The sequence below is a fragment of the Gorilla gorilla genome, chromosome 15, assembly GCF_029281585.2.
Source record: "Gorilla gorilla gorilla isolate KB3781 chromosome 15, NHGRI_mGorGor1-v2.1_pri, whole genome shotgun sequence".
NCBI classification, from domain to species: Eukaryota; Metazoa; Chordata; class Mammalia; order Primates; family Hominidae; genus Gorilla; species Gorilla gorilla.
The window spans coordinates 69,192,501-69,216,712 of NC_073239.2; the positions used below are offsets into that span (position 1 = coordinate 69,192,501).

Consider the following 24,212-nt stretch of genomic DNA (forward strand, 5'->3'; position numbering starts at 1 on the left):
TAAATAAATACTTCTTCTGTATCTCACAAAACATCCGGTATACCACGAGAAAACATTTGATTGATTGATATTGATTGAAAGCAATGTTTCGGGAAATTAAAACTTTTCTGGAAACTGCAGTGCTGTAAGTCTCTGTTATTTCCCTTTTCAGCTCACCGAGTGACATTTTGCCATTTTCTCAAGCATAAAGCAGCATCAGTAATGTGTATTACTATGGGAAGAACGTTAATAAAATTAGTGAGAATGTGAATTTAAAAAAACAACAACCATGGAGCAAAAGAAACCACAGAGCACTAAATGATAATGGTCAGTGAAGGATCATTTCCTGCTGCTCCCCATCCCATGATATATGTGCAAAAATAAACAAGGGGAAAAAGCCGTATTTTAAGATAGAATGTGAAAAAATAATGACTCAGTAGTATGATTCAAACATAATGCAAGAGGAACTGATTAAAACAAAGGAAACGAAGGTTTTCATTGGTGGACATTATTGTACAAAATTGTGCTTAAGCAAGGCTGTCTGATGAGGATGGCAGTACATTGGTTCTGACATGTGGAAAGTCCCCAGAATGTAGGTTAGCCTGCATTAAAGGTTAACGTTCATGCAAGGATAAAAATCCCGCAAACGATCAGCTGGGTTTTGTTCCCTTCCCCTCAACAGGACAAGAGTCAAGCATGGGGTGAAGGTAGGGAAAGCCAGATATTAAAAGACACAATCTCAAAACAGGGTTTAATGTTTTTCTTTGGAAGCATTCTTCATTCCCTAGTCAGACTCAGATCGAATAAAACAAAACAAAAAAACTTTGTTTTTGTCTGACTGGAACTCATTTTGCAATTTAAACATATGTCCTAATTTGGTTCTCAGTAGCAACGGAAAATAATAAGTTAATTTCTTCTTCATGAGGAAATTCAAGCTAATCCAAATTACAATTAAACCATTCATCTTTTCTTTATTGAATCCATTTTCTGTAACCCTTTTGCAAATTTCTGAATTAAGGTTACATTCTGAATCCTATCTAAATCATAAAATACCAAAGCATATTTAAATGTTTGTATAACTAATGACTTGGGAAAGAAGAGTAAGGAAAAGCATTACAGCATACACGATTAAAAATTATTTATAAAATGTTAAAGTCCACAGAGGGGATTTTGCATTTGTAAGTATATTTTCCAACTAAAGATGTTAACCCTTTGTTTTTCATATATATTGCAAGTGTTTTTCTCTGTTTAACTTCCTTGTTTAACTTTCATTACATATTAAAATATTCTCTCAAACTGCAAGAAGTTAAAGCAGTATAGTCCTGACACAGGTATAGATGAATAGATCAACAGAATAGAATAGAGTCCAAAAACATCCATTTATACTATTACTACTAATAAATCATAATGGTGCCCAACACCATGAAACTAGTCAATGCCCCTGGGTGCCAATGCCGTACTTAAACTCTCTCCATGAACCCTCACCAAGGCAGGCAGAGGCAGAGTTACTCAAACCCAGACCTCTCAGACCCCCAAATCTACACTCTTTATAAAAATATGCTAGAGCCTTCATTTTGTATCAGCACCATTTAAAACAATTACAGAAGGCGTATTGGAACAGTCAGCTAAAAATGTGGGGAAAAGTAAAGTTAGATTACTCTCTTGTATCATTAAACCTTTTTTAGGTGGACTAAAATCTGAAATGTAAAAAAAAATTAAGTACTGTATTAAATATAGAAGAGTTTTATAATCAAAGTAAATAAGGCCATTCTTAGAATGATATCAAGGTCAGACACCATAGAGGAAAACTGACCTGTTTGACAACTTAGATGAAGGAAGACACTATAAAGAAAGTTATACAAACCTAGAGAAACATTTGCAACATATGTGAAAAACAAAGAGTTAATATCCTCAGAAAATGCACTCACAAATAAATATGAAAAATATCAACATTTCAATCAAAACTGGGGAAAAGATATGAATAGACATTTCACAAAGAATGAAAATAAATTGCCAAGAAATATATAAAAATATGTCCACTTTCACTTATTAGTGTTATAAAACACAGAAAATACCCAGAGCTAGTGAGAAAGTGTGTGCAGGAATAGGCATTTTTGTACACTGCTGGTAGATGCATAAATTGATACAAAGAAAGATACATTTCTTTACCCATGAAATAAAGAAGGTAGATTAAGTAATCTCTAAGGTTCTTTCAAGATCTAAACTTCTAAGGATCTATATTTCTCTGAGTTGTGTCAATGATGTATTAAAGGATGTAGCAATCAATAAAATATGTTTTTGTAGAAATAAGATATGTTTTCCTCTCCAGTGATTTACATTTATTTTGAGAATTTATATGATTTATATCATAAACCTTATTGCGCTCAACACAAATATGTACCAAGGCAAGCATATGGAAGCATTTGGGGTTTTAGAGTTGTTTTAGTCTGTTCTCACACTGCTATAAAGAACTTCCTGAGACTGGGTAATTTATAAAGGACAGAGATTTAATCGACTCACAGTTCTGTATGGCTGGGGAGGCCACAGGAAACTTACAATCGTGGTGGAAGGTGAAGAGAAGGCAGGCACCTTCTTCACAGGGTGTCTGAATACAGGAGGAACTACCAAATACTTAGGAAACCATCAAATTTTGGGTCAGGGGTGGTGGCTCATGCCTATAATCCCAGCACTTTGGGAGGCCAAGGCAGGCAGATCACCTGAGGTCAGGAGTTCGAGACCAGCCTGACCAACGTAGAGAAACCCAGACTCTACTAAAAATACAAAATTAGCCAGGCGTGGTGGCACATGCCTGTGATCCCAGCTACTCGGGAGGCTGAGGCTGGGAATTGCATGAGCCCAGGAGGCAGAGGTTGCGGTGACCTGAGATCATGCCATCGCACTCCAGCCTGGGCAACAAGAGTGGAACTCCATCTCAAAAAAAAAAAAAAGAAAAAGAACAGAAAACCATCAAATTTTGTGAGAACTCACTATCACAAAAACAGCATGGGGGAAATTGCCCTCATGATCCAATTACCTCCACCTGGTCTCTCCCTTGACACATGGGGATTACAGGGGGTTATAATTCAAGATGAGATTTGAGTGGGGACACAAAGCCTAACCATATCAAGAGTCAACCAGGAATTGACTCTACAGAGGAAACCAGGAATTCAACAGACAGTGACAACATCGTGTGAACATCTAGACCAGAGCTAAGCACGGGCTGTGGGGGCACATGAGACAGGCATTTAATCCAGGTTTGGTGATAAGGAGTGTCAGAAAGATTCTCCACAGGCAGCACCATGTGCAAAGGGGAGCCCCTGGAGGGCATGGGGAGTCCTAGGAGCTACTGGGTTCACCAAGGCTGGAGAGGTGGACGGCTAAGAGCCCAGACAGGAAAAGAAAGGTTTTATATGTCATCTTAAGAAGCTTGGATGTTATTCTTACAGTAAACGTAAACCACCACAGAAATTTAAGTAGGAAAATGATCAAATCAGATTTGCATTTGAAAAAAATCACTCTAGGAGATCCCATTTCCAGTAAGACCATACACTGAGAGAGCCAGAAAAGGTTTCACATAAAAAAACATGAAATGCGTACAAGCTTTAAAAATTAGTTCAAGACCATAATTGATACCACAGAAAAAGAAATGAAATCCTGAGACACCAAACATAGAGGGAACTGAAAATCAGAATGGTAAGTGCCTGAGCAGATGTGACACTCTCTGAATAAGAGTGGCAAGTTTTGTTCTCCTTCAAGAACTTAAACTTAACTGACACTCAATGAAGCTTGGGCCTCGGAGGAGCAGGGAGTTAAAGCAAAGACTCTGAAGAGTGACCCCTTCAGTATCTCATTCCTTCTCAGCTCCTTCAGGATGTCACTCCAGAGATGCTTCCGTCTCATGCTTACATCATCAGTTTGTTTCTCCTCCTGGATCATTCCTGACAGCATGCTAATAAGCTGTTATCTTTCCCATCTCAAGAATCCTTTCTTTGATCTCAGTTCCCCTGCCAGCTAACACCCCATTAGTCAGCTCTTCTTTGCAATGAAACTCCTCGAAAAGTTGCCTATACTTAGCACCTCCAATTTCTGTCTATTGTCAAGTTTACCAGTGAGCTTCACAATACTATTGGCTAAACTGCAGACCTTATTGACATCTCACCCATTGTTCCATTCATTTTCTTTCTCTGTTCCAGAACTTTATCCAGGTCTCATATTGCATTTACTTGTTATTTTTTCTTACTCTTCTCCAATGTGTGACAGTTCTTTCGTATTTACTTGTCTTTCATGACCTTGACACTGAGATCTGGTCGGCATATGTCAAGTGAAACTTGAAAGTTTCAGGTAGAAGGCTGAATGTGTGTGTGTCTGGAACACATAAGCATATTTCAGAGGTATCAGTATCTGGAGGAGGGTTGAAACCATGGGTACAGATGGGTCACAAAGGAAGGATACCGACAGCAAAATGAGAAAAGACAAGTTGCTAGAATGGAATACTGAAGAAGAGAAGCTGAGGAAGGGTGGCCAGAGAAGTAGGAAAAAAGCTATGGCGGTATCTTGACAGAATCCAGGAGATGAGAGAACATTAAGAACTAAACTTGCGGCCGGGCGCAGTGGCTCACGCCTGTAATCCCAGCACTTTGGGAGGCCGGGGCGGGTGGATCACAAAGTCAGGAGATCGAGACCATCCTGGCTAACACAATGAAACCCTGTCTCTACTAAAAATACAAAAAATTAGCCGGGCATGGTGGCGGGTGCCTGTGGTCCCAGCTACTCGGGAGGCTGAGGCAGGAGAATGGTCTGAACCTGGAGGTGGAGCTTGCAGTGAGCCGAGATTGCACCACTGCACTCCAGCCTGGGCGACAGAGTGAGACTCCATCCCAAAAAAAAAAAAAAAGAAAAAAACAGCAACAGTGACAAATATTAGCAAAGTGAAATCCTCCCTGTTAAAGCCATATAGGCAAATAATCAAGATCAATCTATTCTTGTTGCATATGGTAACTTCAAGTCAGTAAGATTTTACCCTGACAAATCCATTTCTTGTTTGTACAGTCATTGATATAGTATGGACATTTGTCTCCTCCAAATCTTGTGTTGAAATGTGATCCCCAATATTGCAGGTGGGGCCTAATGGGAGGTGTTTGGGTCATAGAGTCAGAGTCCTCATGTATGGTTTGATGTAATTAGTGAGTTCTCTATTAGCTTTCATGACAGCTGATTGTTGAAAAGAGCTTGGCACCTCCTTGCCTTCTGTCTTGCTCCCTCTCTCCCTTTGTGATACAGGGGCTCCCTTTTGTCTTCCACCATGAATAGAAGCGGTCTGAGACCCTCACAAGAAGCAGATGCTGGCACCATGCTTCTTACACAGCCTGCAGAACCATGAGCCAAATAAACTCTTGTTTACAAATTACCCAGCCCCAGGTATTCCTTTATAGCAACACAAATGGACTAATACATTCATATTCAGTGAAGACTGACTGTGTGCAGGACCTGTCCCAGCGTCTCTCTTCCCTTCTCTTCTCCTATTGAGACAAATCCAAACTCTCTCTTGGTTGTTTCCTGAGCTTCCAGAAACAAGCATGGACTCGACACATAAACTTATCTTTTGTACTTGGTTAATTCCTAAATCCCCTGGGCTTCCCATTCCATTACTGTGTATGTTAAAGTCAAATAGTTTTTCTGAGATTATAACCTTCAGTTTCCTGTATATTATCCTCAGTGTTTTGTAATCATTAAAAACATATTAAAAAATCCATGTGCTCATTCTTTTGCTTTTCCCATATAATCTTGTTTCACAATTCTCTAAGTCAACTCTGTTCGGTACTCTCTTGGGATCATCTTTATACTTTGTAAAGACATTTCCACTGAATCTAATCTAATGCTTTCCTCCCTGGATTAGCACACATGGTCCCAAAGTTCCTTCACTATATTCCTGCATTAATGGCCACCTACTATTAAACACCTACTAGTTGTTCTTTTTTCCATCAAGGAACTTAAATCTTGTAAGAAAGATAAATCATCAAATTAAACAATTATAACACAATGCAGAATATGCCAGAAGAATGAGCAAAAAGACTGAGACTTTACTGGAGAAAAAAAATCACCTTTGGCTTGAGTGACCTGAGAGGGCTTCATGGAAAAGGTGGCATTTAAGTGTGGTCTTAAGTGGAGAGGCCGAGTGCAGTGGCTCATGCCAGCAATCCCAGCACTTTTGGAGGCCAAGGCAGGAGGACTGTTTGAGCCCAGGAGTTTGACACCAGCCTAGGCATCATTAGTGAGACCCCATCTCTACAAAAGGAATTTTAAAAATTAGCTAGACTTAGTGGCACGTGCCTATGGTCTCAGCTACTTGGGAGACTGAGGTGGGAGGATTGCTTGAGTCCAGTATTTCAAGGCCACAGTGAGCAGTGATCACACCACTGTACTCCAGCCAGGGTAACAGGGCAAGACCCTGTCTCAACAACAACAACAAAAAAGAAGAAGAAGAAGAAGAAGGAGAAGGAGAAGGAGAAGAAGAAGAAGAAGAAGAAGAAGAAGAAGAAGAAGAAGAAGAAGAAGAAGAAGAAGAAGTAGTAGTAGAGGGATTACGATAGGTGAGGTGTAGGTGAAGATGGAAGGATGGAAGAGTGATGGAGGGGAAATGGTGTGAGCAAGAGCAGCAAGGCAGGAAAGCACAGAGAAAGTCCAGGAAGCTATGTGTAGGTGTGGTGGAAGACAATATATCAGAGACAAGAAGAGGGAGAAAATACTTGTAGCCAACTCTGAGCTCTTATTATAAGCCTGGCAACCCACAAAGTGCTTTGTGTTCATTCATCATGCCATTGAATCCTCACAAAACCCAAAGGGCAGATATCATTCCATTTCCATTTAACAGGTGAGGAAACCAAGGTACAGCAGGATAAAGTGACTTGTCTAACATGGCCCAGATAGGAAGTGGCTGAGCCAGGATTTGGACACGGTAAGTGATTTCAGAGCTGTTGTACACTGTGCAGTGTGGCCAGAGAAGGCAGAGGATTGAGTGAACATGGGGCCCAGATCCAGGGAAGCACTGAGTAGTCACGGATATGAAGAGAGGAAAGAGTTTCAAGAAGGCAGAGGTTGTTTATAGTCATAAATCTCTCCAAGAATCCACGGCCCAGGACATAGAAAAACCTTTGAGGGATGAGTAGTTGGCTACTGGAGACCTTCTGGAGAGCACTTTCAGCAAAGCAGTGGTGAAGAAGTCCAACCCCAGAGGGTTAAACAGGGAGAGGGTGGGAGAATGGGGTGTGGTGACCAGAAAACCACCTTATCAAGAAGAAAGAGGACAGTAGTGAGAAAAGAGGGATAAACTTATAATTCTTTTTTCAGGCTAATGATACTTGGGCTCATTTATACGTAGAGGATAAGTTAGTGGAAATTGTTAGAGAAAAAAGATAGCTGAAGTGACAAAGTCCTTTTTGAGGTGGGAGGTAAAGTTATCAAAGATGTGAGAAAGGCTCAGAGCACCACAGAGAGGAAGGAAGTCAAGGGGAAGGGAAGGGAGGGCCTGTGAAGATGTATTGTGAGGTCGTGAGGCACAGGCTGAAGAAGTCTACCTTTGATGACCAAAATCTCCCATAAAGAAGGAAGCCATTGCCAGTGCTGAAACTAGTAGGTTCAGCTGGAGGTGGAGATTTAAGGATTGTAGTAATCATTCACAAAAACCTGTAGAAAGTCAACAAAAGCTGTGTTGGGTCTGGTCTGGTATAACCAATGGAGCAGGCTCACACCTCTCTTTATTCAGCTGTGATGCCAGTCCCTGGAGAGCACACCAAGCAACACACTCACCTTGTGTGTGCTGCTTTCCAGAACCAGCCACCTGCACCACAGACAAGGGAAATGAACACCCAGGTGAGATGGAGCAGGGCAGAGAACAAGAAATCTCAACAAGATACAGCACATCCATTAAGGAAGAACAAAACATTATGAGAGAGACAGTTTTCACAGTTAGATGCCCTTTCTCATTTATATGAAAATCTGTATTTCATATTTCAGTATGTCTAATTAAAAATGCATAATTAAGACCCAGGCATGGTGGCTCATGCCTGTAATCCCAGCATTTTGGGAGGCCAAGGCAGGTGGATCACTTGAGATCAGGAGTTTGAGACCAGCCCAGACAATATGGTGAAACCGAGTCTCTACTAAAAATACAAAAAAATTAGCCGGGCATGGTGCCACACACCTGTAGTCCCACCTACTCAGGGGGCTGAGGCACGAGAATAGCTTGAACCTGGGAAGTGGAGGTTGCAGAGAGCTGAGATCACGCCACTGCACTCCAGCCTGAGTAAGAGTGAGACTCGGTCTGAAAAGAAGAAAAAGCATAATTAAGTATTCGTATTGAATATTTAAAGTATATGTGATATTTAAGTATGTCTAATTGAAAATTCCTAATTACTCTAAAAGGATATGAACTTTAACAAACGTGCAAGTACACATGCTGGAAGCTACCTATAAATGTCTCCTGAAAATAAACAGTTGAAAAATGCAATATAGGCATCAGCACCTTTCTCTTTTTGTTTCATATCATTTAACCTAATGTGCTAATTCATGGAAAATATTATGTAATTGCAAAGTTGTTTGGGGTTAAATCAAGTTGTGCCTCTTTTAGTCAAAACTTACTGCAAGACTTATTTTTAATTTTTTTGCTGTTAATTTGGGGCCTAAGTACCTATTAAAAATGTGATTTAAATAAGTTAAAAAGCATTTTAAACAGGTTTATGTCTATTGTGGGGTCCAGCTTAAAGGACCACATTAGATGACTTAGTCTTAGTCTTATTTTTATTTTTAGCTTTAGCAGAGGTTCTAATGATTTGCTAAATCTTCTACTCTCTTTGTTTTCATCATCTTGAAACCAAGAAACTTTATAAATGTTTACTGAACATATATGTGGAATTTTGGAGAAAACTTGGCTAAGTCACTCTTTGGATAGCCCCTACTCCCTATCCTGGCTTCTTTGTCTTGACACTTGCCATCCAGTCCTGTTCTGAATTATTTAGACATCTAAACATCTTGGGACAGTGATTTTTTTTTTACAAAATTATTAAAGTAGACTTTATTCATCATGATGCCTCTCCCATGTCTTTTTGATGGACTGATGCTTCTCTTTTCAATTACTTTGCCTTATAAGCTTCTTGGAATTTCAAAACTATAAGTTTTGGGAAGCCATAGGCAATGCTTGAGGTTACCATAAGAGATCTACCCATTTCCATTTCCATTTTCCCTGAAAACAACAGTAATGGGAAGAGGTGAAAACCAGGCATCTGCTAGTCCACACATACAACCTTATGTGAGGTGAAAGCACACCCATTTCTACGGGAAGATGCAGCTCACCATGGGGATCATGGTTTAGGGAGCAGAGTTACTGGCGTGATTTCAGCCCCCACTCACTCCCTCAGACCATGATAGCTTCGTAGAGATTATAAGCCAGCCTCTAGTCAGCTCAGACTCTAAAGGGTCCAAAACAAAATTCCTCAGGTTATAATGGGGTTCAGGAAGAAACTATGAACAATTCCAACCATAACACTCAAAGGGAACTGATACTTTGAATAAACAACCAGACACAGGCAAAGCATGTCAGTCTCAAAGCAATCAGCTTCTCCTTCAATTCATTTACTAAGTTGTGCTTGTTTGAAACTCATGTTTTTAATTTCAGACAATCTTTTTGAGCTACGCTTGAATTGCCTAAGGGCCTTTATTATTTATTTTTGTTAGTTCAAATTACAACCAGTCCCATTCCATGGCTCTGGTGTGTTAGAGCCTGTTTTAGTAGTTCTTCCTCTCCACTGATGCTTGGCTCTTTGGGTTTGTTATTTCTCTTGGTGCTGCTCATAGAGACTCACTTTACGTATATTGCCTAGCAATCTGTGATGTTTTATAGCAGGTGCTTCCAGGAGGAACTTATTCTCTGCTCCCTGGTTTTCTCTTGCTCTCCCATGTTAGCAAGGTCTCATGCTTCTTCATTTCCTAAGGACCCAAAGAGTCTGGTGATGTTTCCCACAGCTGATGTTGCTCTTCCCTCAAGGGTCAAGGATTCCTTAAGCCAAACAATCCCAGCCATAAACACTCATGGTTCCTTACTCAAGGTTCTCCTACTGTTGTCTTCAAGCTCTCGTTTGGACCATAGAGAAGGGAGCCCAGCTACAACTTGGTTTTGAAAATGATGAACTATCATTGTCATTATTGTTGTTGTTGTTTCCATTTTACAATGAACTCATTTTAAACCACAGATCCATTATTTTAATGGCTCAATCTTTTTCATTGTGGACCCCAAAGTACACATTTAACAAAGAATTCTTCACTGAGTTTTCATTATTACATTTACCACTGATAGATGTGGTGAAGTCGGTACACACAAACATAAGATCTGCAAAATACATCTACTCAGAATATGAATATGGAATTAACTATTGCCTTAATGGTTCTATTGGATTCTGTGGGTCTACATCACTACAATGTGCCATGTGGTAAAACAATTCTCCCACAGCTTTTCTTTGTTGGAACAAGGGTCAAACATTTCTTCTTATACTGTGCCATGACATCATAGGACCTTGGCACCAATGTGATTGTGAAGAGAAGCCCATGGGAACAGTAGTAGGTCACATTGACTACATGAGCCAGAAGAGATTTATGTACATGTTTAAAATTATTTAAATGAATAACATTAAAACTTCTTATGGAACTTGTTCATCTTTGGGGATATGGGGGTCCAAGTTTGAGAAACTTCCAGTAAAGATTGCCCCTAAATGGTCTCTAGCCATGAGTCTCAGAGCCTACACTCAAAAGCCTTCCTAGTTTTAGAGTAGTTTGCATTCTTTAGAAGAAAAAAATATTTTTTATATACCCATGTGAAATGCTACCAGATCCAGTTCTGTTTTTAGATGTTTGCAGTTGACTTTATGGGATTTTTTTTAAATCAGCATTTTTCCTGGAGAAAAAAAAATTGAATTGATACGCTAACTCATAACTTTCTTTTCTCAGTATCTTGAAAATATTAACTACCTATCTCCTATGCAAATTTTTAAGTACAAGCCTTTCACAAAGGCTCTAGAATTCAATTTTTTTAAGAGTTGTAATTCTTTTCCTTTTTTTGTTTTTTTTTCCTCCCATTCCCCCATCTCCTCACTGCTGACTGATGTTTCAAACCTTGGGAAACCTCATTTGGAAAGACAAAAGAGCAGGAGGGAGCCTTCACTTACTTGTGGTTTGCAAATACTTTGCTTTTAATCTCATTGTAAATGCACATAAATAGATTCCTAATTTTCTTAGTTTCTCTGTACCTAGTACATGATTGGTATGTGCTTCTATCCAGTGAGAAGCAGCTTAATTTTTTTCAAATCTGTAATAACTTTGGTTCATTTACATTTAATGGCATTCATGATATCTTTGTATATATATCTACCATCTTACTATTTTAATTGATCCCACTTGTTTTGTGTTTTTCCTTCTTTTGAATTAGTAAATATGTTACTGCATTTTCTACTTTATTATTATGTATTCTTTTACTATCACTTAGCAGTTACTCTACAGATTACAACAACATGCATTCTTTATTACTACATTGCATATATTAATATTTTAATCACCTCCTAAGCAATGCTAAAACCTTAAAACATCTTAACTCCATTCAGTACCTATCCCCACCCAGAGCCTTTTGTGTTACTGTTGTTATGCATTTTAGTTTAACATATTTTTAAACTACATGAGACATGATTACTATCATTGTGTAGAGTGTACATTCATTTGGATTTATCCACGTTTACTCTTTCTTTCCTGAATCTCTGTTTTTCCATCTGGGATCATTTTCATTATGCCTGAGGAATTCCTGCTAGTATTCCTTTCAGTGTGAATCTTCTGGTACAGAATTATTTTAGCTTTTATTTGCTGGAAAATGTTCTTGTGTTTTCTTTCACTGGAAAAACATTTTCACTAGGTATAGAACTCCAGGCTGGGCGTGGTGGCTCACGCCTGTAATCCCACCACTTTGGGAGGCCAAGGCAGGTGGATCACCTGAGGTCAGGAGTTCAAGGCCAGCCCAGCCAACATGGTGAAACCTCATCTCTACTAAAAATATAAAAATTAGCCTGGCATGGTGGCACATGCTTGTAATCCCAGCTACTCAGGAGGCTGAGGCAGAAGAATTGCTTGAACCCGGGAGGCAGAGGTTGCAGTGAACCGAGATTGCACCATTGCACTCCAGCCTGGGCAGCAAGAGCGAAACTCTGCCTCAAAAAAAAAATAAGAACTCCATGTTGGCACCCGGGGGTATTTCTCAAACCCCTGTCCTCACTCCTAGGATTTAAAAAACTTGCATTCGCTGGCAAATTTCTTTCCAGCAGACATCGGCGCACTAATGCTCAGGCAGCTCTGCTGTCTATTTCCCTGCTATGGTGTCAGAAATACAGGTGCAAGACCCAGGAAGACTTTGCTTCAGGTTCTCTGACTTTCCCCTGGCTGCATCCCAAAGGCTCTTCCCAGGCTTTCATATACTTCACCTCCCTCTTCTCTTCACTACTTTCCCATTAATCTTCAGTACTGGTGACTTGCAAGCCACATATACATTATTCAACAGTTTCTAATTGTTGGAAAGGTTTTGAGAAGTAAATGGGTATGTACTTAATTTTTGCGAAAAGAAATTCAAGGTTAAGAAGGGCTTGCTATATTTCAGACTAGATAACTGTATGAGTATTAAGTAATCTGACTTTCCATCTGATTACTAACTTGATTTGTCAGGGGAAGAAATGCTAGCTAGCTGCTAAAACAAACAAACAATTTATCTCAGAAGCCTAGCCCAATAGAATTTTACTTTGTACTCTTAGAGAGTTCATCTGGGTTTCCAGCAGGCAGCCTTCCAAGTGGAAATCAGGAATGCTGCCTTCTTTAATCCCTGTACCTCTGAGGCCTCCTCTGCATTTAGCCAGCAGGAGAAAGAAGAGAGTAATCGGAGGCTTATGCAAGGCTGCTTTTCACAGGCTGAGCGTCTAAGCGGTGCACATCAGTCTCACCCACATGCACGGGCCAGGACTCAGTCCATGGCCACACCCAACTTTAAGAGAGGACAGGAAATGTCATCAAGCTATGTGCCCAGGAAAAGGAAGAAACTGGTCTGGCAAGGAGTTAGTCTCTATCATAGTAATTAATAAGAATTCAATTTAAAATCATTGACTTTTTCCAAACCCAGCTCAAGAAGAATTATTTAATGTACACTTAATTTGTGCTCAAAATAACTCAGATATGATAAAAATTAACATAAACACTAAAGTGTAATTTATTCCTGTTAGTGGTGCTTTTTTTCTCCTTAACATTCATAAAAATAATAAAACTAATGGCTTTTAAATATCCCATGATAGACTGTAGAATTTTCACTAGTGTGGATCATTATTCCAAAATCTACTACATGTAGCATTAGAAGCAGCATAACCCCTGGTCTGTCCCAAGGGTTATTTTTCCATTCCCACCTTGAGGTCACGAGAAGTTAAAGGAACTGTGCTAAGGGACACTCATACTCCCTGCAGTTGTACTGTCAGCTGTTCTTGGCCAACTGCCATCACCACCACCATCACCACCACTCTGACACCGCCTAACGATGCCTAAGGGCCTTCCTCACATTGGCTGCTCCATTCTTCTCCTAATTCTTCATACCCCTGACATTCCTTACTTTTAAGACAAACTCATCTCTTCTTCTTTGCCATTTCTGTTCAGTGACCATCTCTCCTCTTTTTATGAAGGTAGGGACCATATGTTTCCATGTTCACAGCTCTATCTCCAGTAAAATCTGGTGGATTAACAAATGAGGCTACTTGGGATCAGCCAAAAAGTGAGGTACATGATGTACCTCACTTTTGTACCTCTCTTTTCACCTCAAAACATCTGTCTCTATATATACCATTTTCACATTCATAACTCCTGTCATGGAGATATGGAAATGATCTTCACTTTCTTTCTATGGCTTATCTTTTTTTTCTTTTTTTGAGATGGAATCTCGCTCTTGTCACCCAGGCTGGAGTGCAATGGTGCAATCTCGGCTCACTGCAACCTCCGCCTCCCAGGTTCAAGCAATTCTCCTGTCTCAACCTCCTGAGTAGCTGGGATTACAGGTGCCTGCCACTACACCCAGCTAATTTTTCATATTTTTAGTAGAGACGGGGTTTCACCATGTTGCCCAGGCTGGTCTCGAACTCCCGACCTCAGGTGATCTGCCCGCCTCGGCCTCCCAAAGTTCTGGGATTATAGGCATGAGCCACTGCGCCCAGCCTTATCTCTTTAATATCATGTCCCATCCTAATATCTTTGAGCCTTCCTCCCTCAATCATCTCCTCTTTCTCTTTATGCTGTCCTTTTCCACTGGTTTTTCTTTTCATCTAAAACAAGTCTGTTTGAAAAGCAAAGTACTTTCACAATATACTGTCAGTTCAGCCTTTTTGCTTCTAGAACACAAAGGACATAAAGTGCACAAGTATCTAAAAAAGTGCCTGGCTCAGAAAGCACATCAGTAGGTCTTTCATTTCACAGATTAGAAAACTGAAGCTCAGAGATTACAACTATATCCCCATAATCAAAAAGCAGTAATTTATATACAGCCAAGTCTCTCTACCAAATCACAAGACTCACCCAAGAAAAACTAAATGACACATTAATTGTTTAGTTTCTCAAACAAAAGTTGATGCACATGGTACAGCCACTTCTTTTAAAAACAGTTTGGCAGTTCTTTTGAGAGTTAAACATACACCTAACATGTGATACAACCATTTCACTCCTAGCTTAGCCAAAAGAAATGAAAGCACATGTCTGTATATTTCTGCAAAGACTTGTACAAAAATGCTCACAGTAGCTTTATTGTTAATAGGCAAAACTTATGAAGTTCAATATAGGTCAATAAAATTGTCTTTTTAAAAGTTCGTGCACATACTTGATATTTGATAGAATTTCTTTCTCAACTGGTTTCAACCAAGTAAAAAGCTGCTCTTCACTTTTACTCAATAAAAGATGTTATAAAAACTTAACACAGCTCCTTCAGTAAATGTCTTCAGGTCATTGAAGGTCATCCCAGGTGACCCAATTGGTGTTTCCTTGCAACATTCTGATAAAAACTTCAACGTTACTGGAAGACATCTAGAGAGCTTCTGCCTTTGTAATCATGGAGTCTGAGAAGTCCAATATACTGACACACTGGAGAATGAGGAAAGCCACTGGTGTATTTCAATCCAAGTTCCAAGGCCTGAGAACCAGGGATAATGGGTGGGTGGGGGTGGGGGGCAATTGGAGAAAGTTCTGGAATTCAAAGGTCCAAGAACCAAGAGTTCCAATGTTGGATGTCCCATGGGAGCGCTACTGTTTTTTCTTTGTTAGCCCTCAAAATATGAAGCTTTTGACCAATTTTTAAAAGATTCATTTTATCCCTCTGCTTCTCAAGCTTTCAATTTCTTTTACACCAAAATTACATTGCTCCCTCCAGTGACACATAACCCATGCACTCCATCTTCTGTGATCTGATAATTACCCTACTCTGTGCTCATAAAGGTCATCAGTGACTCCTCGTTGCCAAATTCAATGATCTTTTCTCAGTTCTCATTTTCCTTGATCACTCTGCAAAATCTGAACTATTGTATACTGTAGCAGAGACTGCTGGTTGACCACAAAATATCCCATTCCCCCTTTCTTCCTTATCAACACAATTCCAATTTTATTCAAGATGGTAATCTGTCCAACTGAAGGACAACATTCCCCAACCTCTCTTGCAGTAGAGATGGTCTTATGAAATGTAAGCTGACATGCTTATATTCATTAGGTTAATGCCCACTGCTGTAACAAATTCTAAATTCTCATCAGCATAACACAATAGTATATTTTTGCTCACCTATGTTCAAAATGTGTATTCCTGGTCACCGGTAAACATTCCACATGGTCATTCTGGGGTCCACGGTCCTTTCATATATTTCTTCATCATTTTCTAAGACCTCAGAGTCCTCCACATCCAGCTTGCAGATGGGGAAAGGGGATGAACAGCAGCATGTGGGAGAAAAGAACTCAGCTATGTGGTGATACATTACTGCAAGGGAGGCAGAAAAATGTAGCTTATGGGACTGCTCAAGAACAGGAAATGGATTTTGTGAGAAAACACCTGGTCTCTGCTAGATGGCTAAGTCGTTCAACTAACGGATTCTAGCCCGGCCAGATCTGCAGGCATGATTGGAACAGACCACAGTTACTGCTTCCTGACTGGGTGTATCCTAGGGCAGAAAACCTCACTCGATCAGTCCCTAAAGCCAAAGATCAGTGTTTCCTCTTCACTCTCCACCATAACAAGTGTATTATTCTTAACATCTTCTCTTCTTCTTATTGCTGTGTTAACCCACAAGTTAATTTTCACTTTTCCTTAATAAGAACTGTTCCCAATCACAATCACTCATGAGCTTTTACAGCTATGAAAAGTGAAGTTTGAGAAGTAAATACCAAGATAAAGAAATAAATTAATAAGTTGTCCATAAATTTGTAATTTAAAATTCCCAAAGAGAAGGAAAATTACATAATTTGACTGATGTTGGTTATTGTCCACAATGTTTTTTACCAAGTACAAAAAAGTACAGATGATGTTGATAAAATGCAGAGATCACAGTTGTCTCACTGCCCACATCAACAACTCTCTTGTCAGTTTAAATCACTCTGTAGAATCTAAATCAAAGTTCTCCCCAGCATTTGCTTACCATGTTTACAGCCTTAGATGAAGTTTGTTGTCTACTCTTGATCCATTGGTTAGAAGTGTCATACCTGTACATAATCCTTCATCCAGCTCAGATTTCTGTCTAGTAGGAAGACAGTTTATCTGTATTTAAATTCAAGCTGATCATAGAAACATTTGTACCAGGTAATTTTCTCCTCCTGTCTCTCCAGTTTTATTAACAGTAATGATAATCATTCTCAAAGTTGGAAGTGTCCAACTCTTCCAATTGTTTATTCTCAAAGCTTTCTTGCTTTTTTAAAAAAAGTGTGTTTTTTAAATAATTTATCTTTCAAAAAATTTGCACCAGTTGATGTCATAGAGAAAAACAATCAATTTCAAAAGTCGATTTCAATTGTTTACTTTATGTCTTCCTCCAGAGCCACATTCAGGTATATAAAATAATTTTGAGTCCCAGACTTGTATTTACATACAATTTGTGTTTATTTAACCTGGGCTCTCTGCTTGGTGGTTGAACAGAAGAATACCTTTGCTTCTTAGATAAGATACCAAATTGTTTAAGACACAAAAATAGTCTTTCAGGACACGGACAAATAGTAGAAGGTATTATCGTTATTCATTCATTCAGTAAACATTTATTGAGAATCTATTGTGTGTCTAGCAGTGTGTGCTGGGACACAGGGGCACAAAGTTGAATAAGGCATCGCCCCTGCCCTTGAGAGACTCACGCCCAACATGCAAACAAACACACAATGTCATACCACAAATGCCTGGGGCATATAAGGGAATCCAAAGGACTGGGTAATGTAGGTTTGGAATGAGGCTGAGGAATTTCTGGGAAGAATCTGAAGAAGATTGCTGAGTGATCAGAGAGATGAAATAAAAATTGAAGACTATGCTGGGAAAAAGGTAAATCAAAAACAGTGATATTGTTTGAATATTTGTGTGCACCAAACCTCATGTTGGAATTTAATCCCCAATGTTGGAGGTGTGGCCTGGTGGGAGGTGAATGGATCATGGGGGCGGATCCCTCATGAATGGTTTGGCAACATCTGCTTGGTGTTGTCCTCAAGATAGTGAATAACTTCTCATAAGGTCTGGTTGTTTAAACATGTGTGATACCCTCCCCCCTCTCTCTCTTGCTCCCACTGTTACCCTGTGACATGCCTGCTCACCCTTCACCTTCCTCCATGAGTAAAAGCTCCTTGAGGACTCCCCAGAAGCCAAGCAGATGTCGGCACCATGCTTCCTGTATAGCCTGCAGAACTATGAGCCAATTGAAAAAATGCTCATCATCACTGGCCATCAGAGAAATGCAAATCAAAACCACAATGAGATACCATCTCACACCAGTTAGAATGGCAATCATTAAAAAGTCAGGAAACAACAGGCGCTGGAGAGGATGTGGAGAAATAGGAACACTTTTACACTGTTGGTGGAACTGTAAACTAGTTCAACCATTGTGGAAGTCGGTGTGGCGATTCCTCAGGGATCTAGAACTAGAAATACCATTTGACCCAGCCATCCCATTACTGGGTATATACCCAAAGGATTATAAATCATGCTGCTATAAAGACACATGCACATGTATGTTTACTGCGGCACTATTCACAATAGCAAAGACTTGGAACCAACCTAAATGTCCAACAATGATAGACTGGATTAAGAAAATGTGGCACATATACACCATGGAATACTATGCAGCCATAAGAAATGAGTTCATGTCCTTTGTAGGGACATGGATGAAGCTGGAAACCATCATTCTCAGCAAACTATCACAAGGACAAAAAACCAAACACCGCATGTTCTCACTCATAGGTGGGAATTAAACAATGAGAACACATGGACACAAGAAGGGGAACATCACACACCGGGGCCTGTTGTGGGGTGGGGGGAGGGGGGAGGGATAGCATTAGGAGATATACCTAATGTTAAATGACGAGTTAATGGGTGCAGCACACTAACATGGCACATGTATACATATGTAACAAACCTGCACATTGTGCACATGTACCCTAAAACTTAAAGTATAAAAAAAAAAACCTCTGTTACTTATAAATTACTCAGACTCAGGTGTTTTTTTTCTTTTTTAAAAGTGTTTAATGTTGTCTGTCACGGTGAAAGTTATTTCTTTATAGCAACATAAGAACAACCTAACACAAACAGTATGAGTAAAACACAAATTAGTATTGGAATGCTGTGGCCTGGGCAGTGGCTTCACTTCCCTGGCTCACCAAAAAGGTGTTCAGGGAGGGTCCTTTAAACCTGAGGTAGGTATAGTGGGCCTTAAGGGCCCACAGCCTCTGAGTCTCAGCTGAGATGCCCAGCAGCACTGCTATCAGTACTGGACACTGTAATGTGCCACCCAGATCCCATTCAGGACTGAAAGGCTTATTCCCCGCGCTGTAGCACAGTCCTCAGCCATCAGCCCCCTCCATGTATTGCCTTGGCTGAGAGAGCTGCAGCACCCAAGGCTCTATGCCCTTCCCCAGGGCAACCTGCCCCCAGTCACTGGCCCATTCAGGGATACAAAAGCCTAGTATCCTTACCTTCAAGTGAGACAACTTTGAGGGGCCTTGTCAGCTTCTGAGTTTCCAGTCAGGTTGGTTAAGGTCTGTCATTGGAACTATCACAACCCAATTTCTCTACTCAATCCTGTTTCTGTTCCTTCTTTTTCACAGGTGTTAAAAGCACTTCCTAATAAATACGCTACATATCCTATCCTCATCTCCATCTCAGAGTCTGCTTTTCTCAGGCAACCAAACCAGCCGTACCTGCCAACAACTTCCCTTGGAAGCTTATGCAAGCTGCTAGAAAAGCTCAGTAATCAGTGAACCCTCACAACCTGTCATCAGGTTACAAATGGATTATACCACCATTTATTTACTCTCAGGTCATCACCCAAAGACGTTTTCAAAAAATTCATGCTGATCTTTTGAAAGCGTATTTTCTCAAATTCCTACACATACAGAGATCCTGATCCTGATTTACACATGGACAGAAGCCAAAGATCAAAATGGAAATTCTTGCTAGGCAAAAGGTTGGGGAAGCCTGAAAAGCAGGAATAAGAATCAAACAAAAATGAAGATTTTATTAAACTACCTGCAAATAGCAAACAGATGCCAAAATATTTGGGCAGACCACCACAAGACATTGTGTGACCCCAAAAACACAGGGCACTGACACATGGCCTGTCCCTGGTGGTAGTTCTGCCTCTTGACTTCTGAGCAGATAGAGGAAGTGGCAGGGTCTCTCCTTTCTCTCTCACTCTCTGGTCTTCTCTGCAATTCTCTTTCTCCAAGGCAGAGGCTTGGGGAATCCAAAAGACCTGGATGCCATTCTAGACTCATCACATACTAGTTGTGTGAACTTAAACAAGTTATTAACCTCTCTGAGTCTCATTTTCCTTGTCCAAGAAAAGAGAGATAAAGAAAACTTCTGCAGTGCAGTTGGCAGGAATAAAAACATTAATGAACATCACTTACGGAGCCACGCAGAGCATGCCACAGCACAGTGCTTAATATTCTCACCTGAGCTGCACACAGGAACTAACCGGGGAGCTTCAAAAAAAGTACTGAAGCCTGGAGGGCAACCCCAAAGGGTCTGATATCATCAATTTGGGGTGCTGAAGCATCACAAAGGTTTAAAGCTCTCCAGGTGATTCCAAAGTGCAGCCAAGATTGATAACTATTGTTCTATGCAGATTATTTTATTTAAGCCAGATACTACCCTAAGAGTTCAGTCCAATTATTCCCCTTCACCCTCCTTCCCTCCTTTCTACAGACAAGCGGATTGAGGTTTAGAAAGGTTAAAAGATTATGCAAGGGTACACAGCTAGCAAGGGGCAAAGCTGAGATTTACGTTCACACAGTATGACTCTCAGGACCTAACACATCATGGCCACACTGCTATGCTACCACTCCAGGTCCTGAATGTGAACGAACATCTAGCATGGTCTCTAGCATGCAGAACATGCTCCAAATTTGAGAGCTAAGTTTGTTTATCATTTGTTAGCATCTCTCCTCTCCATTCCTTGCTCTTCACAAGCCCCAGCCCAAAATATCACTTGGAGTTCAGTAGAAGTGAGCAATGGATAAGATTTAGAAGCATAGTTAGAATGGATCCAGAAAAAAATAAATGTTCCTTTTTCCTTCTTTTCCCCTTCCTAAATCCCCACCGTAAGCATACATTTGTTGTATTAGTCTGTTCTCATGCTGCTAATAAAGACATACCTGAGACTGGGTAATTTATAAAGGAAAGAGGTCTAATTGACTCACAGTTCCACATGGCTGGGGAGGCCTCACAATAATGGCAGAAGGTGGATGAGGAGCAGTCACGTCTTACATGGCAGCAGGCAAGAGAGAACTTGTGTAGGGGAACTCTCCTTTATAAAACCATAAGATGCTGTGAGACTTATTCACTATCACAGAACAGCACGGGAAAGACCTGCCCCCATGATTAATTACATTTCATCAGTTCCCTCCCATGACCACATGGGAATTACAGGAGCTACAATTCAAGATGAGATTTGGGTGGGGACAGAACCAAACCATATCACTTGTTTTACATTTAAAGTCTTTTAAAATAATTATTACAGATACAACATTGAAAATATCAGAAACCAAGGAGATATTTTTCTGCCATCCCTTCTCAAGTGTAAGTGAATGTTTTCATTTGCCTATGTCAGCTTCTGAGCCTTGTCCATGAGTATCTATGATTTTTATGTTTATATTGCCATAATATAATTATATATTTAAAATAGTCATCCACATGATGTCATATATTTTCAGAAGATTTGTCCTATAACCCAATTAAGCAGCCTGGTACAGCTCTGTAGATAATGGAGGTAATTTTACCACTAACTTAGCCTAAGATATTTTCATTAAAGGTTTCCCTTTTAAGGAAAAAATGTACTTAGCCTGGTTACTCTGAAAGCTGATATAAAAATGTATAAGCCTGTAGAGGTCACACGACATGATGTTTGCCTTTCCTTATCTGTTGTATGCCCCTCAGTGCCCACATGCTTCATCCCCCTCACCCCCATGCTTGGCACAGAGTAGGAGCTCAAAAAATATTTGACGCATGAACAAATGATACTTTTCTTGGTTGTACGGTGAAATTACAAAATAGAATTTCTCAGGAACTGGGACAGAAGACTCCAAAGCTAGGCCTGAGAACAGGGTAGGGTGGACACCAGCAAAGCAATCAGGAAAGGCAACCGGAAACCCCATCGTAAAGGCCAGCTACAGTGGCTGAGAGGAAACGTGTGGTTTCCTGAATTGCACTTGTTCAAAACCTTCAACCTTAAAGCATGATGTATGTAAACCTTATCAAGGACCCACAGCTGGCCCAACAGTCACACTTTGGGGTTGTTTTCTCTAAAAGTTATTTGTAATCTTAGGGTTCCTAGGATAAATATGGAGTTGTAAGCCACTGTAGCATGAAAATAAAGCTGCAAAGAATTGAAGTAGGTATGATTCAGAAGAACAACCCATGCAATATTCTTAGAGGAAGGATTCTTAAGCTAGTGTCCATTGGGTCTCCTCTGGGTACCATAGAGGGACTTCAGGAAATGGTGAACAGCCTGAGATTGATGTAAAGTGTGTGTGTGTGTGTGTGTGTGTGTGTGTGTCTGTGTGTGTGTGCCTGTGTGTGTGTGTGTGTCTGTCTGTCTGTCTATGGAGGAGACCACAGCTTTCATCAAATTCTCATGTCTTTTGGTAATGGGGCCTGCTCTTCCTTTCACTTCATTAAGTCGAGTGGGGCTCTTCTAAACCCATTCTTATGTGCTAGGGGCTAGAGATGGGAATGAGAGAGAGTAGGTAGAAGACAAGGGAACTAACTCTATACAAGGCCTTCTATTGAGTCAATATAAGTGAAAGGCTTAGAGAGTGTCCAACCTGCATCAGGACCAATAAATATTAGCTCTTATTATTATTATTACACTATGCCAAAGCACTTCAAGTTTTCTCAACCTCACAACAACCCCACAAGTTCAGCATAAGTCCCATATTCCATTAGGTTGAACAACTAACCCAGGGTCACACAGCCAGTGGTGGAGTTCAGAACTATCTAATTCCAAGCTTAGATTCTTCTTTTCCACCCTGTGGCCTGAATTACTGGCCAGACTTTCAGTCTGGAGGCAGCCTCTCTGTCTACCCTTCAGGCTTTCACCTCTAAATCCCAAGGGTCTTGCTCTTTCCCTGAGTCTGTCCATCAGAACAGGCATGAGGCCTAAAAATGAGCTGTTTCAACCCAAGGCATAATCTACTCACTTACATAACAAAACCTTAGTCATCCCACTGAGATTCCACACTCAAAGCCAATTTCTCTCACAGGGCATCGAATGCTAGTTAAAGATATAAAATCACGCTTATCACAATTAACTCCCTTGCCTTTATGATGCAGCCAAGTCAAAGCCCAAACAGGAATAAATTTTTTCTAGTAGCCACAAATCAGAGGAGTGAGAAAGCTCTATGCTAAATCTACCATTTTCTGATTTCAAAATCCATGCTAAAAACTGCAGTTAAACATCAGCTACCAAAACACCCTTCTATCAAATAAGAATCATGGTGATTGCATGAATTGAGCACTTTCTATGTACTTGCTCTTTACGTGTTATTTCTATGCCTCAGAAGAGCCAAGCAGGCCAGATAGATGTTACTGCTTGAGAGGCTAAGCAAGTCCCATAGGGTCACACGCACAGTGAGGAGCAGAACCTGGACTCAAACCCAGGCCTATCTGATGACAGCAATGGTGCTGCTAACCATGCCCTTCCCACCAGCTCTCTACAGTCAATGTGATTCATGGCACCCAGGACCAACACTGGCTCTTGGCTTTCCCACAAACCACTTCCCTGAAATCTGCACAACCTCTTGGGAGGAGGAGTCATGGGAACAGGACAGATGAACTCCAAAATAAAAGATCGGGTGAGAGGTCCGGCTCTGCTACTTCTGTAGCTCTGTCACCACGAGCAGATCACTTAACTTTCCAAGGCCTCAGTTTCCTCGCCTATGCAATGGAGATGACCGTGAATGCCCCAAATTGCGCTGATCTAGTAGAGAAGAGGAGCTATGGCTCAGGGGCTTTCCAGACGTGAGTTATCTTTACCCTTCCTTAACTAGCTAATTCAAGACAACTAGGTAGAAGCCCTTTCTCAGCCTCCCCTCTTCGCTCATCTTTCGAGTTCTTGGCCACCCCAGTTCAAACACCAGCACCACTGCCCTCCTCCCAGGTGGCTGCTGCTTAATTTCCCCTCCACTTTAGTAGTTCTTCTCTTGCCTCGCTAGAAGGACTGGTGTTGGGTGCTTGGAATTCTGGCTATTTTCCTCCTGCCGTTCCGACTCGGCACCAGAGGCTGTCTCTACCGAGAACGCAGCGCGTCAGGGCCGAGCTCTTCACTGTCCTGCTCCGCGCTCTTCAATGCCAGCGCCAGGCGCTCACCCTGCAGAGCGTCCCGCCTCTCAAAGAGGGGTGTGACCCGCGAGTTTAGATAGGAGGTTCCTGCCGTGGGGAACACCCCGCCGCCCTCGGAGCTTTT

At 40.8% G+C, this 24,212-nt stretch overlaps 1 long non-coding RNA gene across 1 annotated transcript in view; it reads right to left on the bottom strand.

Moving 5' to 3' along the window:
* Positions 1-15,192, bottom strand: part of LOC129526658 (uncharacterized) — a 20,090-nt gene extending 4,898 nt beyond the window's left edge. The window contains exons 1-2 of the long non-coding RNA XR_008671372.2: positions 14,903-15,192; positions 8,180-8,299 (exon numbers count right to left, since the gene is read on the bottom strand). This is a non-coding gene — a long non-coding RNA (uncharacterized lncRNA). The remainder of the gene's footprint in view (positions 1-8,179; positions 8,300-14,902) is intronic.
* Positions 15,193-24,212: the final 9,020 nt, after the last annotated feature.